At 38.1% G+C, this 14676-nt stretch overlaps 1 protein-coding gene across 2 annotated transcripts in view; it reads left to right on the top strand.

Moving 5' to 3' along the window:
- rarab (retinoic acid receptor, alpha b) overlaps nucleotides 1-14676 on the top strand; it is a 137680-nt gene that overhangs the window by 4650 nt on the left and 118354 nt on the right. Inside the window, exon 1 of one of the 2 annotated variants that reach the window (XM_039686061.2) lies at nucleotides 4220-4511. The exons of the other annotated variant lie outside the window; for it this stretch is intronic. The gene's annotated coding sequence lies outside the window, so the exon portion shown is untranslated. Of the gene's footprint in view, nucleotides 1-4219; nucleotides 4512-14676 lie in introns of those variants that run through there. 2 annotated transcript variants of the gene reach the window in all.

Genomic DNA, 14676 nt, shown 5'->3' with positions numbered 1-14676 from the left:
TTTCAAACATTCATTACTTTTAGAATGGTTACAATGTCCAGTGAGATCACTGAAATTCGGAATGTAAAGTGCTGTGGCTGGACTAGTGAGCATTTTGACAGGAGGATGTAAATCTGAACGTGGAACCACCTCAAAACAATATATAGACTTCTATAGACCTGGATGAGACCTCACCAATATGAACTGTAAGCCAACGGCTACAAGAGGCTGGAGTGACAGGTTGTGTACCAGTAAAGAAACCATTTATTAGTTTTATCTACTGCCAAAAACACTTTGCATTTGCCAAAGAACATATGGAGTGTGGAAGATTGGAGTCTGACAAGTCAAAACTGAACAACCTACCATTGGATGGTGTCAGGTATATTCATAGAAGACGAGTGTTTTAATACCAAATGTGTGCATGACACCATTAAGCAGCAGAAACAATGGTATTGGGGTATGCCGCTAGTGTTGGAAGGATCTACAGAGTTTGGAAATCTTGTTGAACACAATGTAGCCAAAAATGGAGGATCTTTTTAGAGAGCCTCCATGTTTGGCTACATTGTGTTGTGTTAGCATTCAAAAAAGTTGCAATGCAATGAAAGAGTTCATATTCATCATTTTGAAGTCTTTAAGTGGCCTCCTCAGTCCCCCGACCTTAAAGCAATTGAACAGCTTTGGGAAATTATAAACTTGAGTTGTGATATATGCAGGTCTTCCGATGAAACTCAACTTTTGGTAAGAACTTAAGGGGGATTGGACAAAAGTTAAGCATGTCACAAAGTTGAGTGTGTCAATGCCCAGGACATGGCTGCTATGATCAAAAACAAGGGAGAACCAACAAAATATGAATAATTACACTGTAGTCAATGCACTATTTCATTAGTTTCTTGTTTTTCTATGCCTTTTTTTGCATTATACAATAAAATCCATATTTCAATGTGAGTTTGCCTTTCTGGCCAAATAAGTTAGTCATTTTAATACCTTAAACAAGTTAGTATATAATTAGTATATTGTTTGAATGACGATGGTTGGCCAGATATTGTGGTTTGCGGTAGGTGGTATGCCATACGGAACCGTTTGCCACTGAAACTGCTTTATAATGCACCAGTGGGGCTCGACAGCCATTATCAAACAGGTTGGCGCGTATGGTTGGGTTACGCGTGATTGTGGTTAGGTCTGGGATGCCAGGGTCACTGTCGAGCCCTCTTGAGGTGTCGTGGGCTAGTCGACGAAACACTGAGGACGGAAGGTGCCCACTTGAAGACCCTAGAGATGTCCCCTACTCGGCTCAATCCAGACGGTTGTCGTGGTGATCCACTAGGGAGACCACACTGTAGTTGCAGCCGTCGTGTGTGCTGACGCGGCAAGTACACTGCAGCCGTTAACACCGGACAGAAGGAAATTCACACCACCATGTGGAAAGAAGCGTAAATGGATGGAGAAGCATAGTTTACTGTACGTCTTAGCTTACCTTGGCGAAATCCAAGTATAAATCAGCATGAAGTTTCAACATCTACTCTCGTGTAATGGAAATCATTTTTTTAGTATATACAATAGTATATACTTGTTCCCAAATGACCTGACTGTTTAATAGACAGTGAAATGTCATTAAAAGAAAATATTGTGAAAATATCCCCTCCGCACATCACTTTTGGCCACTACAGTAAATCCTGTACATTAATATGATTCTATACACGTTTGTAGATTTAAAAAGCAAAACTCAGTTTTATATAACAGGGGGGGTCTGAATAATTTACTCACCCCCATGTTATCCAAGATGTCCATCTTTTTTCATGTCATTTGTTTCATTCAACGAACGAAATTAACAAGTTGACTCGGGAAAAGATTAGCTCATTTTGATAAACGGGTAAAATCTTGCCTGTAGGGCAGCAAATTGGTCAGGGCCGGCCTGACCTGTGCTTCTCAGCTCCAGTAATGGGGACACTAAGCAGCTGATCAGCTGAATCAGGTACTTTAATGTTTTAAACATCTAAAACATTCTGGAAGTGGGTCCCCGGGAATGAAGTAGAGAAACACTGCTCTATTCACTACATGAAGTAACAGCAATAAAAACTGCAAAACTAAGACCATAAGTTTGCATAATCAGAAAAAGACTTTGTCAAAGCTGGGTAAAATCCATTTTTTTCTATATATTACCGGAGAGATGGGAGAGATTAATCTGATTATAAGCACTCTGAAACCTATATTTAATCTTAGGCATGCGTTTCTAAATATAGAACCAAGAAAAAACTGCTTTCCCCCTCATATCTGATTGTATTTTTCTCTAAAAGAAGGGGATTATGAGTCATTTGAACAGCTATTGAAGCCCATAGGCCAAGAAAACCACATGTGACATGACTCCATCTAGTTTATTTTTCTCTTCTGTTAATGTGACGTTCCCTCATTTGCAAGGTGATGGGCCATATAGGCAAAAGGTCTTGGCATTCTTTCAGCAGTTGTACTATTTGCAAACACACTCTGAGGGATACCAAGAGGGTTCACTCAGAGCGGGCAGTCATATTATATGATGGGTAGCAAACAAGTAGAGGCAAAGGCTGCTCCTAGAATTAGCTCACAGAAACAAGATGAGGGCAGACAAACTGATCCCTGTTGGGGGAAAAATAGATTCAACAGGTCTATGGTCTCACCTGGTTTAGGCTGTTTAAAATGGGCTCTCAACCTGGGCCCTAGGATCTGATATTAGTGTTTCATGTGGATGGCTTCTCTTCAGTTTTAAATGCATGGTTGCAAAGGAAGAGCTTCTGCAACCGAGAAACGGTGTCCTTGTAGTCACAGTAAAGTGGTAAAAGGTCTTAAGAGGGTGGATACTTAGCGCTTGTGTAAATTTAAGGCATCATCACAAGATCAACGGTGCTTGCTGCTGTTTTTCACACAGTGCACATCACGATGTTGACACATATGTTCTGAGACCACAAAGCACGGCAATGCAAATGTTGCTTAAAGCCTTCTGGAACCTTTAACATCAATATTGTACACTGTAAAAACGAAAAGATACTTTCGGGTGTTTTCAGACTGACACACTGGCAGCAACTCTAGGCACTTAAAGAGGTCTCAAATATTACTGCACTCAAAAAACTTCAGCATATATATCTGAAGCACCTTAAAGCCTTTCCTTTATGATTTGTGGCAAGTGGACAGTCTGATGTCTGCGTCAACAGTTCTTGTAACTTATCGATTCCATTATGTACATTCCTCATAACCCTTTTCCATCAAAACATCACTGTTTTTTTCTTCACACATCTGATGCTAATCAATAATATATTTTAACAATAGCTTTTTTTAGACAGGTAGGAGTTTACACGAGTAAGACATGCAACATGATTTACAGTATATTATGATATGTGATATATGTTGGTGCTGTATCACTTAATTTTAATTCTTTGAGTAGAAAATTAAATATACAACAATTACCAATAGTCTGATTATTCCCAGTAATCACACTAAGGAATTACTCAGATTAAAATCGTTTTTTAAAACATTTTGTCAACAACAACACTCAAAGGCCCAATGGCTTTTTCTGTTGTTCATGATTTACTAGCTAGTTATAGTATAGTATCTAGCTATTCACAATTTCTACCCCCTAAAAAATGCAGAGCTTGGCTTATAGGGAAAAATGTCAATTAATTATAAAAATGTTTCATTGATAATTTATTAATTCATTTTCAAGTAACATGACTTCTTCAGAAATCACATTTTTAAAATGAGACTTTTTCAGGACTGTTGATGAGAGGGTGAATTGAAATAAGAAATATCTTGAGTTTTGACTTCTTAAAGTCATCTTGAGATAAATTTGTTTTATGTTTACATGCTACAAAAAGTTTACATGCTAATTTTCATTAATTGAACCAGGTGTGATAGGGTTTTGTGCAATTTTTCCTCATCATTTACTCATTCCCAAACCCACAAAACAATTTGCTCGACTGAAATGTAAAATGTTTGGCGGTTAGTGTTGGCTACCGAACCTTTCTCAATTTGTCAGAAACATGTCCAATCCTGAAACACCTTACACTTAATCCTCGAAGAACTTCGAGTTGTTTCTATAGGTGTTTTAGTCACCTAAAACACAGTTTTGTCCTAATGCAAAAGTACTGAACTTCCTGCATAACGCGCAATGGTTACATAAAGGCGAGCAGCAGCTGAGCTTGTGTTCAGTGGTATCGTGCCCTGAAGTGACACCGCGGAAGGGGAGAATGGGAGGAGACGACGGCGGAGGCTGGCCGGTGTTCGGTTTCACCAGCTCACACGTGACCGCAATGGCTGCTTGTCAGTTCGTTGCAGTGCATCATTCCTCTGCCGCCCTGCGAATGTAGCCTTGGCTACATCAGTGCTCTGCTCTCGCTTCTTTGAACTGTTGGTGCAGACACTACCACCCGCCGAAACGAAATTCCTCTACAAGATCAGCAGAACAGCTCACCGGCTGAGAAGAAGAACAACATTCGGGGAGAGAAATTAAAGCGTCTCTGGGTTCAACTTCCACCAACCAACACAGCGGTAGGAGGAGTCAACAGGTATTGGCGCTCTCTATTTACGTGACAATACAATTGCTTGGCTGACAGGTAGCCACATTAATAGCGTCTTGACAGATGTGGAGCAGTGAATAGGCGCGTCCTTCGGCGCTCAGATGCGGTGTGCTACTTAACTGTAAAGCTGCCCGTTGAGTTTGATCGAAACCGCATACGGGGGTAATAATGACCGGTCTGCGGCTGCTACGTAATAAAATGCGCTGTATTGTTCTCTTACCTGAATGAGCAATGTGTCATTGAGAGCTTTTGGAGAAAGTATTTCATGCAAACGGGGATACTATCCGAGCGTCCTGCATTGAATTGAATTTCGTTGTGCGTCGACTTTATTCTTTCAGACATTCACTATATTGTTTTTGGCTTTTAAAAATCTTATTCATATTTGCCTATATAACGTTAGACAGAACATGTTGAGCATGATGTAAGTGTATTTAACTGGGTCACTTCGTTCTACAAACAAAAGCAACAAATGCCTCTATATAAGTAATTTCCTGCTTGGATTAACTCATTTGAAATAGGCTTCTGCATTTCGGTCAACATGCAATATCTGAATACTGAGCAAAGTATTTGTTCTTCTGCCCGAATCTGCTATTTAAAGTGATAGTTCACACAAATATGAAAATTCTATCATCATTTAGCTACTCACCCTCCAATTGTTCAAAACCTCTATGATTTTTTTTAGTTAGCCTACAAATGAACTGGTTTCATGGCTTGTTTAAAAAGAATCTATGTAGGCTATAGGTCTAATTGGTAATTTCATCCCATACAGGTTATATAACATATTAAAGCAATACCCCGCTCTGCCTCATGCCTAACAACGCCCCTTAGCTGTTCTAAATTCACTGTAAAACACGGCTTCAAGGGGATTTTGGCTTTTATAAAACGGTTACTCTATAAAAATATTCATTTTAACATTTATTTTATTCATAAAATAAACATCAGCAACAAAAAATATAACATTATAACACATGTATTCCTCCATCAAGCAATGTATTTCAAAAGAGGTTGCCAAAGAGTCACAATTGGCAGTTGCGCAGTAATACTAATGTAATGCAGTCACAGGTGTATGTTTGTTGAGTAATTTACAACGGCTTCAAATCCTGTTCAACCAATCAGAATCAAGGACCGGAACTATCAGTTTTATAATTGGATTTTTAATAGGCTACCTGATGCCACAGCATGTTATCCCTTTGACACGTATTTACTATAAAATAGGAACCTTTAAAAACTATAACATACAGAACCAGTATATACAACCAAATATTTATTAGCAGAAAAACAAGGAAACAAAAAGAGTTTGCTATGAAAACATTTTATTAGTACTTTGCATAAAGTAATGCAAGTGAAGCATACAAATCATATTATTAAAAAAATAAAATAAAAAACTTTAAAATGTAATTCTGTTGTCTCACAGAAATACATCAGTGAATTATGATCATTTGAGTAAAATCCAGACTTTGTGCTGATCCACCAATCCTGATGGGAATATGAAGAAGACAAATGATTGAAGTGCTAATGAATCCGCTCTATTAAAGGGACACTCCATCCATTGCATTTGCACTTGTGTTAAGGTTTCCATTGTTAGAAACACAGTTATACTATTGAATGGTCTTGCAACACTCTCTCATTTTCCCCTGAGACGAGAGAAATCTGCTATTTACCTTTTTCACTTCCTCCTACAATGACGCAAAAATCGTCATTTTACGTCATTGTAGGAGGAAGTGTAAGAGGGGGGATTTCTGTAAAGACTACAAGCACTAGTCCTTACCCTTTCAAACCCACCCATAGGGGGTTGGGCCTAATGTGCTAACAGACCAATCACAGATCAGTGCGTTTGATTTCACCGGCAGAAACTTTTTGAAAATATGGAAAAAGGTACTGAATAATATGCAGACAGATGCATTATGGAGGATTTGGATTAAACATACTGTCAGCCATCTTTTTTTTTTTTTGACTTGGCCAGGTCGCAGTTGTAAACGAGAGCTTGTTCTCAACTGATTTTACCATGGTTAAACAAAAGTTAAATAAATAAAAAGGCTTCAAGCGTCTTCGTCAATAAGATTTGCTTTATTATAAACCAATGAAATTGGATGTGGGTGTAGCAACACGTCCTACCCCATCGCCCAGACTGCAATATGGAGTACTAATATTAGGCACTCGATTCACTTTGTGTGCTGTGAATTAACGGCTGAAATGAGTCATACTTGTGATGCATTGAAACTATTCAGCATATGGTGTAAGAAGCGAAGTGTTTTCGGTTAGTTCTGTTTTCGCAGTTAAATGGGAAGTTCCTCGGCCATCTGTCTGCAATAGAAAGAGGAATGGGTACGATATTTGCTTCCTCAAAGCTCTGCCACTTTCATGCACGTCGTCTGCAGAGACATTTGCCACAAAGCCTGACATTTCGTTTTTTCCGTTCCTAAAAGCGTGCTCAAGGTATCACCTCCTGTTGTGTTTGTCTCTATCCTTCCACCAGGGCTCTCAAATGTCCTCTGTCGTTCCAAAATAGCAGGGAGGGGAACACAAAGCTGACAGAATCAGGGTGCTATCCAATGCTGTCGCCCTTGCCATTTTTTCAAAAATCTGCTTTTTCACACTGCTGGATATGACTATTTGACGGCGCCGCTCCTCTTTCCATTTGTCTATTTTACCTCCCTCTTTCTCTCCAGTGGATTGATTTTAGCGTTCTCTCTCATTAATCATTTCAAATTGTCTGCAATATTGTATATTGATGGAACTGATGATTTTGGATCCCTGTCTTTAGTTCACACAAAAATGAAAAATTCTTTCATTTACTCAACCTCACATCGTTTCAAACCCATAAGACATTTGTTCATTTTTGGCACACAAATGAAGATTGCCCATCCATGTAAAGACGATGTAATCAACAACTAAATGCTGTACATTTGATAAGAATCGAGCATAAAGAACATGGTTGCTTTGAATGATGAACAGATTATATTTTAGGTTGTTATTTACCTCGACAAGAAAAGTCAGTAGAAATGGGGACTAAAGCACTGTGTTAAAGTCAGGAGGAGGGGAAGCTATTTAGATGAAAGATTACAAGGGTGCATGTATTAAAAAAAGATATACACCGATAAATAATTTATATAGTACAATATTCCATCTAAACATAAGATTTGTCCATTTTGATTTCATGGTGACGGAGTGTTGCATAATAGGTTAATAGAAATGTCCATAAACTTATAATAATAATATCCTGGAAGAAAATTACCAGAAATTTTTCTGTTTTTCGCATATTTTTGTAAATGTACATCTAAGATTGGTGAATGCATAGAGCACATTTAATATGTTAAACAGAAGCTCAAAAGGTGTGTTTGACCCATGAAAACTTGATTCTTGAAACATGCATGCATGTTTTTGCTTCCATTTACCATATTTGATCTTAAATATACATTTATGCATTTGGCAGACGCTTTTATCTAAAGCGACTTGCATTGCAGTTCAAGGTACACATTTACATTCTTATCAATTCTTGATTTCCCTGGAAATCGAACCCATGATCTTGGTGTTAGATCCGTGAGAGATGTGCGTTCATCTGTGTTTATGTGTAGATGGATAGGGTATTTCTGAGTTGCAAACTTCCAAACTATTTTACATCAAAATCAGAATCAGAATCATATATACTGTGACAGATACACATTTTGATGCTTACAATGAGAGAATGATTTTTTTTTTTCTACAGTAAAAAAGCTCTCAATATACTCAACCAAATTTGATTGGTCAAATGGAGATTCAATGGCTAAGACATTTTTATTTAAATTTTTTTGTGCAATCATGTGCTCACTTTTCAACAACATACTGAGTGTGAGTCACTCTGATACTGATCTTTTGACAAATCCAAAAAAGTACTGCTGAAAATAAAAGACTTTGACCTCGTAAACCGTAAAGAAAATAAGGCGGTCACATGACAAAAGAAGCAGAAATCTTTCCTTGAGCCCTTGTCCTTGAGCCTCATGCAACATGCAAAAGCTGCCAGCTGTTTACTTCAGTCTATTGTTTTGTTTGCTGTAGGGTTTTCCATACAGAATTACTAGAAGTACTTTGCCACAGTACTTTAGCTTCTTTCTTATTTTGTCTACTTTCTGGTCGCAATTTTTTTTCATCATCTTGATTTAGAAATGTTGGAATCTCACACTGCTCAGAGACTCCTGGCAGGGCTGCCTCATTAGACCTGCTTCTTTTGTGGTCCAGTTCGTTACATTGTGGTGGAAAAGGTGAGAATGGGATTTATGACAGACAACCTGTCTTCTGCATTCCGCCAGTGGCTTTGTCTCTATTTATGCTGGCGTGTATTCTTTACATGTTGGCATGAGACTAGATTCAGCATTTCGGTCCATGTTTCTATGTCTATAGGATTCTATTTTTCATTTCCCCTTCAATTAATTTCCCATTTAGTCATTTAGCAGGCACGTTTATTCAAATTGATTTATAAATGAGGAACAAGCATTTTATTATACAATTACCAACAATATTCGTAGTACCAAGTAGAAGTCCTCAGTTGAAGCATGTTTCGTGACTGTGGGAGTGAATCGTGAAAGACAGCTAGTTCCGGTTGTTTTCTTTGTTTTGTTTAAGTTATGTTTATCTTTAATTCGTTTTCTTTAGCTGTTAGACAGTTTGCCCCGTAAAACCCTTGAAAGCACCACTGCTACAGCCATACACATGCAGGTGAATGTCTTTGTCCATTGCGTTTCATTGCGCCAGAAATGTTGTTTTCAAAAAAAAAAAAAAAAATAGTTTCAAATTTTCCAATATACAACTCGAGACCCATTTTGGTGTGCTTTATCCAGCTGTTGAACACAAGAGTCTGCCTATATCCATTTGTATATTTGAAAGAATAGGCCACCCAGGCTTTGCTCACATGTCTGCAATGTTACTAAAACATCCCTAGACAAGGACAAGACACTGATGACTAAACCTTCAGATAGAGAAGCAGGAAGTAGGTGTGTTTATTTCCTGTCAGTCACGATTTCCTTTGTAAAACATTCTTTTCAGCTAGGCAACATATCTTTGTTTTGAACACAGTTGCCAGAAGAGAGGCATCACATGCAGCCTTGAGGCAATGCAATCCGAGGACACACGCTCGGTTCTAATGACCGGAATGATTTCAGGAGAAACATGTGCTGATAGTCCGTTTGTGTTTTTACATATGTAGCAAAGCTTGGCATTTGCAACATATAATTGCGATAGAGTTGGACGTTTTCCTTTTAGGCTTGTAACTGATAGGAATTGCGAGTGTGCCATTGCGGACGGGGAAGCGAGTGACTCTTGCTCATGGGCTGTGTGGCGGAAGACAGATGGGTGAAGGTAAATTAAACAAGCTGATCTGGCCTTCTCTCCTCACTTTGACAGTGTGCCAGCCACGGTGCCGGGTCTGTCATTATTTAACAGCCAGCGTTAATGGGCTCTGGCGGCCGGTAGAAACCGAGGGAGAGGGAGAACCACATTTTTTAAGGGAAAAAGTGGACAAGGTTTTGTACTTGACCATGCAGTCAGATAAGACAGGTTTCTTGTTTCCTATCAGAACATCATTTTTTTTTCTACACTAGTTAACTGGTGGGGTTTTAGGTTCTTCTCAAGTCCAGCATCGACCTCTGTCACATAAAGTCATGACAGCTTTACCCATTGTCACCCGTTAGCAGTTTTTCAGGGAATGGAGTAACATCTGGATTAGCTCTGCAAACCCCAATGGCAGTAAGGGGGAAGTCATATCCACATCCATTCTGTCGACAGTTATATGGAACTTTTTTAGGAGGATTTCATTTGAAAGTGAGCATTACTATGCCTTACTTGATCTGAAGCATGGCTATGGTGAAAGGCATTAGGCATGTATGTTCACATTTTTCACATTATTTTGTCACTTTATCGTATTTATATCACATAAGGGTGAGTTTTGCATCAAATATGTGGTGTTGTATGTTATATGGACGGACATATGGATATTAAGTAGGGGTTGTAAGATTAGTCAAATAGTCCTACTAAAAGGCAGATAAATGACCACTCAGGCTTCTGCTCAGCATGTTTTTGTATACCACGGAAAATATTCATTCAAAACATAGACCTCTATAAGCGGAATCATTAATAAATTGTAAATCTATCAGCCTTCTGCAACAAATATTTTTCCGATTTTCTAAACCGTTTTAAGTCGTAAAGTGAGCAGGATATATTACAAATTAGCGCATGGCTTTGGCAGACATGTATTTATGTACTAAGTGGGGCAGCGGGTGCATGAGCCCTGCCCAGCTTTACAGCGCCCAACAATTATCTGATGTACGTAGTGAAACATACATCGCAGGACAGACTAGGGACAGACTAGGTTAATTTCGATATGAAACAAAGTCTCCTTTAGGTTAAACGTTCTCATGTGAATTGCCTTATTGTTTGTTTTATGTTTGTCCTGAGAATAGACATGAATTTCGTTTTGTCGCCGGAATTCCTCCACAATTTGTAATACTCTCTAAAACATCATTTTGAGGCAACAAATACTACATTAAGGCAGTTCTAAGATGGCATTCTATACGTGTGTTGTGTATACTTACTGTCTGTCGATCAACGTTAGAGCGCCACCCTCAGGCTTAAAGGATTAGTTCACTTTTTTAAAAAGCTGATAATTTACTCACCCCCATGTCATCCACGATGTCCATGTCATTCTTTCTTCAGTCGAAGAGAAATGTTGCATACACTCAGAAATGTTTTTGATGAAAACATTACAGGATTTTTCTCCATATAATGGACATCAATGAACCCCAACCATTTCAAGGTCCAAATTACCGTTTCAGTGCAGCTTCAAAGGGCTTTAAACACTACCAGACGATGAACAAGGGTCTTATCTAGCGAAACGATCGGTCATTTAAAAAAGAAATAAACTTTAAGTTTTAAAAGCACAAATGCTTGCCTTGCTCTGCTCTGTGATGCCAAGTCTGTGATTTATCGCGACTCTCCTGTTGAACGAATGAACAAATCTTTTTTTGAGTCATTTCGTTTGTTGAATGACGTCGTTCGTTTTGATGAACCTTGAAACGGTTGGGGTCCATTGAAGTCCATTATATAGAGAAAAATCCTGTAATCCTGTTTTCATAAAAAACATTAATTTCTTTTCGACTGAAGAAAGAAGGACATGGACATCTTGGATGACATTGGGGAGAGTAAATTATCTGCAAAAGTTTTTTTTAAAAGTGAACTAATCCTTTAATAACGCAACATCTGCCAAAAGTGTTCTGCATGTGTTCAGCAATTAGAATATTAAATGTTTATCATTAGCTAGCCCTATGACCCAAAATCTGGCCTAAATTTTACGGTCAGGAGCTGCTACTGATCCTAATCCAAACTGGATTTCCTTTTATAAGCTGCAGAGTTTGAGTAATGGATAAGATGAGATGATTTGATGAACCTGACAGGTCCAATAAATGGAAACAATTAATGTAAAGTGAACACAATTATGAATTGTTTATGTGATCTTCTAGCATCTGTCTGTGTGCATGACCGAATGAGGGTGAATTAAAAATGTCACGCTGGAGGTGGGCTATCAGTATACAATTGCTCAAAGACTCACCACACGTAACATTTACTAAATGATTTCACAGCTAATATGTATTCCAGACCTCGAGAGCCGCAAGCACATTTTCCAGGCTTAAAATCCTCTAGCTGAAAGAAAAATGAGAGTTAAAAAAAAAAAAAAATCAGTAGGCTATATAGATGTTTCATGTATCCTGGATGTTTTTTATTGGCTTGTGTTTCTCTGCAGGGAGACAAACATATAAGGGTCAATGACAAATAACTTTAGTGTGTCCAAGATAAAGACAAGAAATTGAAAAAAGAAAGTGGTTAATTTTTTTTCTTCTTCTAGGAATGTTGGTTTCATGCAGTTTTGAAAAAGTTTATAACAAAAAACAACGAAAACTCAGGTAAACTACACCTTGATTGTATGTGAGTGAACACATTTTAATCAATATTTTCAAATATGTTTTTCATATATATTTCAAGGTAATATTTTATTACGAATAAAAAGGAAAACATTTCAATATCATTGTTCATTGGGGTTGCACCACATGAAATGTACAATTTAAGTCATTATATGTATGAATTAAATTTTTAATGTATTTTTAAAAAAAAAAACATTAATAGACCCAGACAAAAAAATGAGCATTGCCGCTTACCCATAAAACAGACCTTCAAATTGCTACTACCACTTTGATCAAAAGAATCCACTTTGAAAGCACAAAGACACTGTGACAAAAAATATGCTTGAAAAAATACAGTTTATATTTGTGTTAGGAAATGTCAGTGTTGTATTAGCTCAAACACTGTGTGGCCTGCGTTGAAGAAAGGCGAAAAAGCAGTTAGGACATGTCAGACAGAGATACTGATCTTTGGAGGTGCATGACAGTGGGCCTCTTCACATCTCCCCCGTGAGTCTTTGAACCATCTTGTGGCATGAGTCATGACACAACAGTTCAAAAGCTCCTCTCCTTGCTCAACGCACTCGTAAAAACCCAGATAGCGTGTGTAAATCTGGAGCAGAAGTGTCGCTGCGCCGGCTCCCTCACTCTTGATTTATAGCCCCCAGTGCACCATGGACACTAGTTCTCTAAGATGTAACCCAGCCATGGCAGCCTGCCCCCATAATGGCAAGCATGTAAAAATGCTTTTAGCTTTCTTCATCCTTTGCATTCCTCTATCGCAGGTCTTTAAACTACATAGGGGCTTGTTTTCTGCCGGTAGAAACCACCAAACCTCAGAAATTCATGAGTTGTTGTGAGGTACAAGAATATGGTTTACCTACATGTTGCATGCTTAATTAGCCAAAAAGAATACTCATGATCAGGCTGCAGTTACACATCATGGTTTTGTTAATATGATGACGACTAAAAAGTAGATTTTTTTTTTTTAAGCAAAGTTTTTTTTGTTTTGTTTTCACAGCAATGGCTCTTTCTATTCTATTTTGGGTTTCTCCAAAAACCTATAAGTATAAGGTCTTAAAGGGATACTCCACTTTTTTTGGAAATAGCCTCATTTTACAACATTCCCAGAGTTAAACAGTTGGGTTTTACAGTTTTCAAATCCATTCAGCCGATTTTCTGATATTTAGAAGAATATCAGTAACCAGACAGTTTCTGGTCTCATTGACTTCCATAGTATATTTTTTTTGCTACTATGGAAGTCTTATGAGACCAGAAACTGGTTGTTTTCTGATATTTTTCTAAATTTCACAAAATCGGCTGAATGGATTCGAAAACGGTAAAACCCAACTGTTTAACTGAACCTATTTCCAAAAAAAGTGGAGTATCCCTTTAAAGGGTTAGTTCACCCAAAAATGAAAATTCTGTCAGTATTTACTCACCCTCATGTTGTTCCAACCCCGTAAGACCTTCGTTCATCTTCGGAACACAAATTAAGATATTTAAGATATTAAGATCGCTCCTGCATACAGTCCGTAGGCTTCTTGAGGGACTGGCTCTTGCTGTCCCCGAAAAGTCATTAAAGACATCGTTAAAATAGTCCAAGTGACTACAGGGGCTCAATCTTAAGTTTATCAAACGACGAGAACACTTTTGTGCGCAAAAAAACAACAAAAATAACGACTTTATTTCAACTATTCGTTTATTTCTCTCTCTGCGCGAGTCAGGTTACCAGTGTTGTAGTACTCGAGACTCGGACTCGGTCTCGAGACCATATTTTAATGGTCTTGGTCTTGTCATGGAATTGACTCGTACTCGAACATTTTTTTTTTAGGACTCGGAATTATTCCCGAGTCCATTCGAGTTCAATTAAAAATATTTGTCATGATTATTAATGTATGTTAATAAAATATTTCTTTAAATTGATTGACACGCCCAGTGATTGGTGATTTTCTAGTGCACAACTGCGCTTGACAAATTGTAATAAAATTACTTTTAACACCACCTACTATGTGGCCTTTTTACCCTAAACTGATCATATTTTTTAAACTCTAAATAAATTCAGTAAAATAAAAAAAGGATTTCTCTAAGTAAAAGTAAATTAGGTAATCAACCCTCACTGGCCTCGGTCTCGACTCGGACTCGACTGTCTCGGACTCGACTCGGACTCGACTCTCTATGGACTCGGTCTTGACTCGGACTCGATTCTCTCTGGTCTCGGTGTCGACTCG

The sequence above is a fragment of the Pimephales promelas genome, chromosome 3 (assembly GCF_988280905.1).
Source record: "Pimephales promelas chromosome 3, fPimPro1.hap1.1, whole genome shotgun sequence".
Classification (NCBI taxonomy): Eukaryota; Metazoa; Chordata; class Actinopteri; order Cypriniformes; family Leuciscidae; genus Pimephales; species Pimephales promelas.
This window is presented reverse-complemented; position numbering and strand designations above follow the sequence as displayed.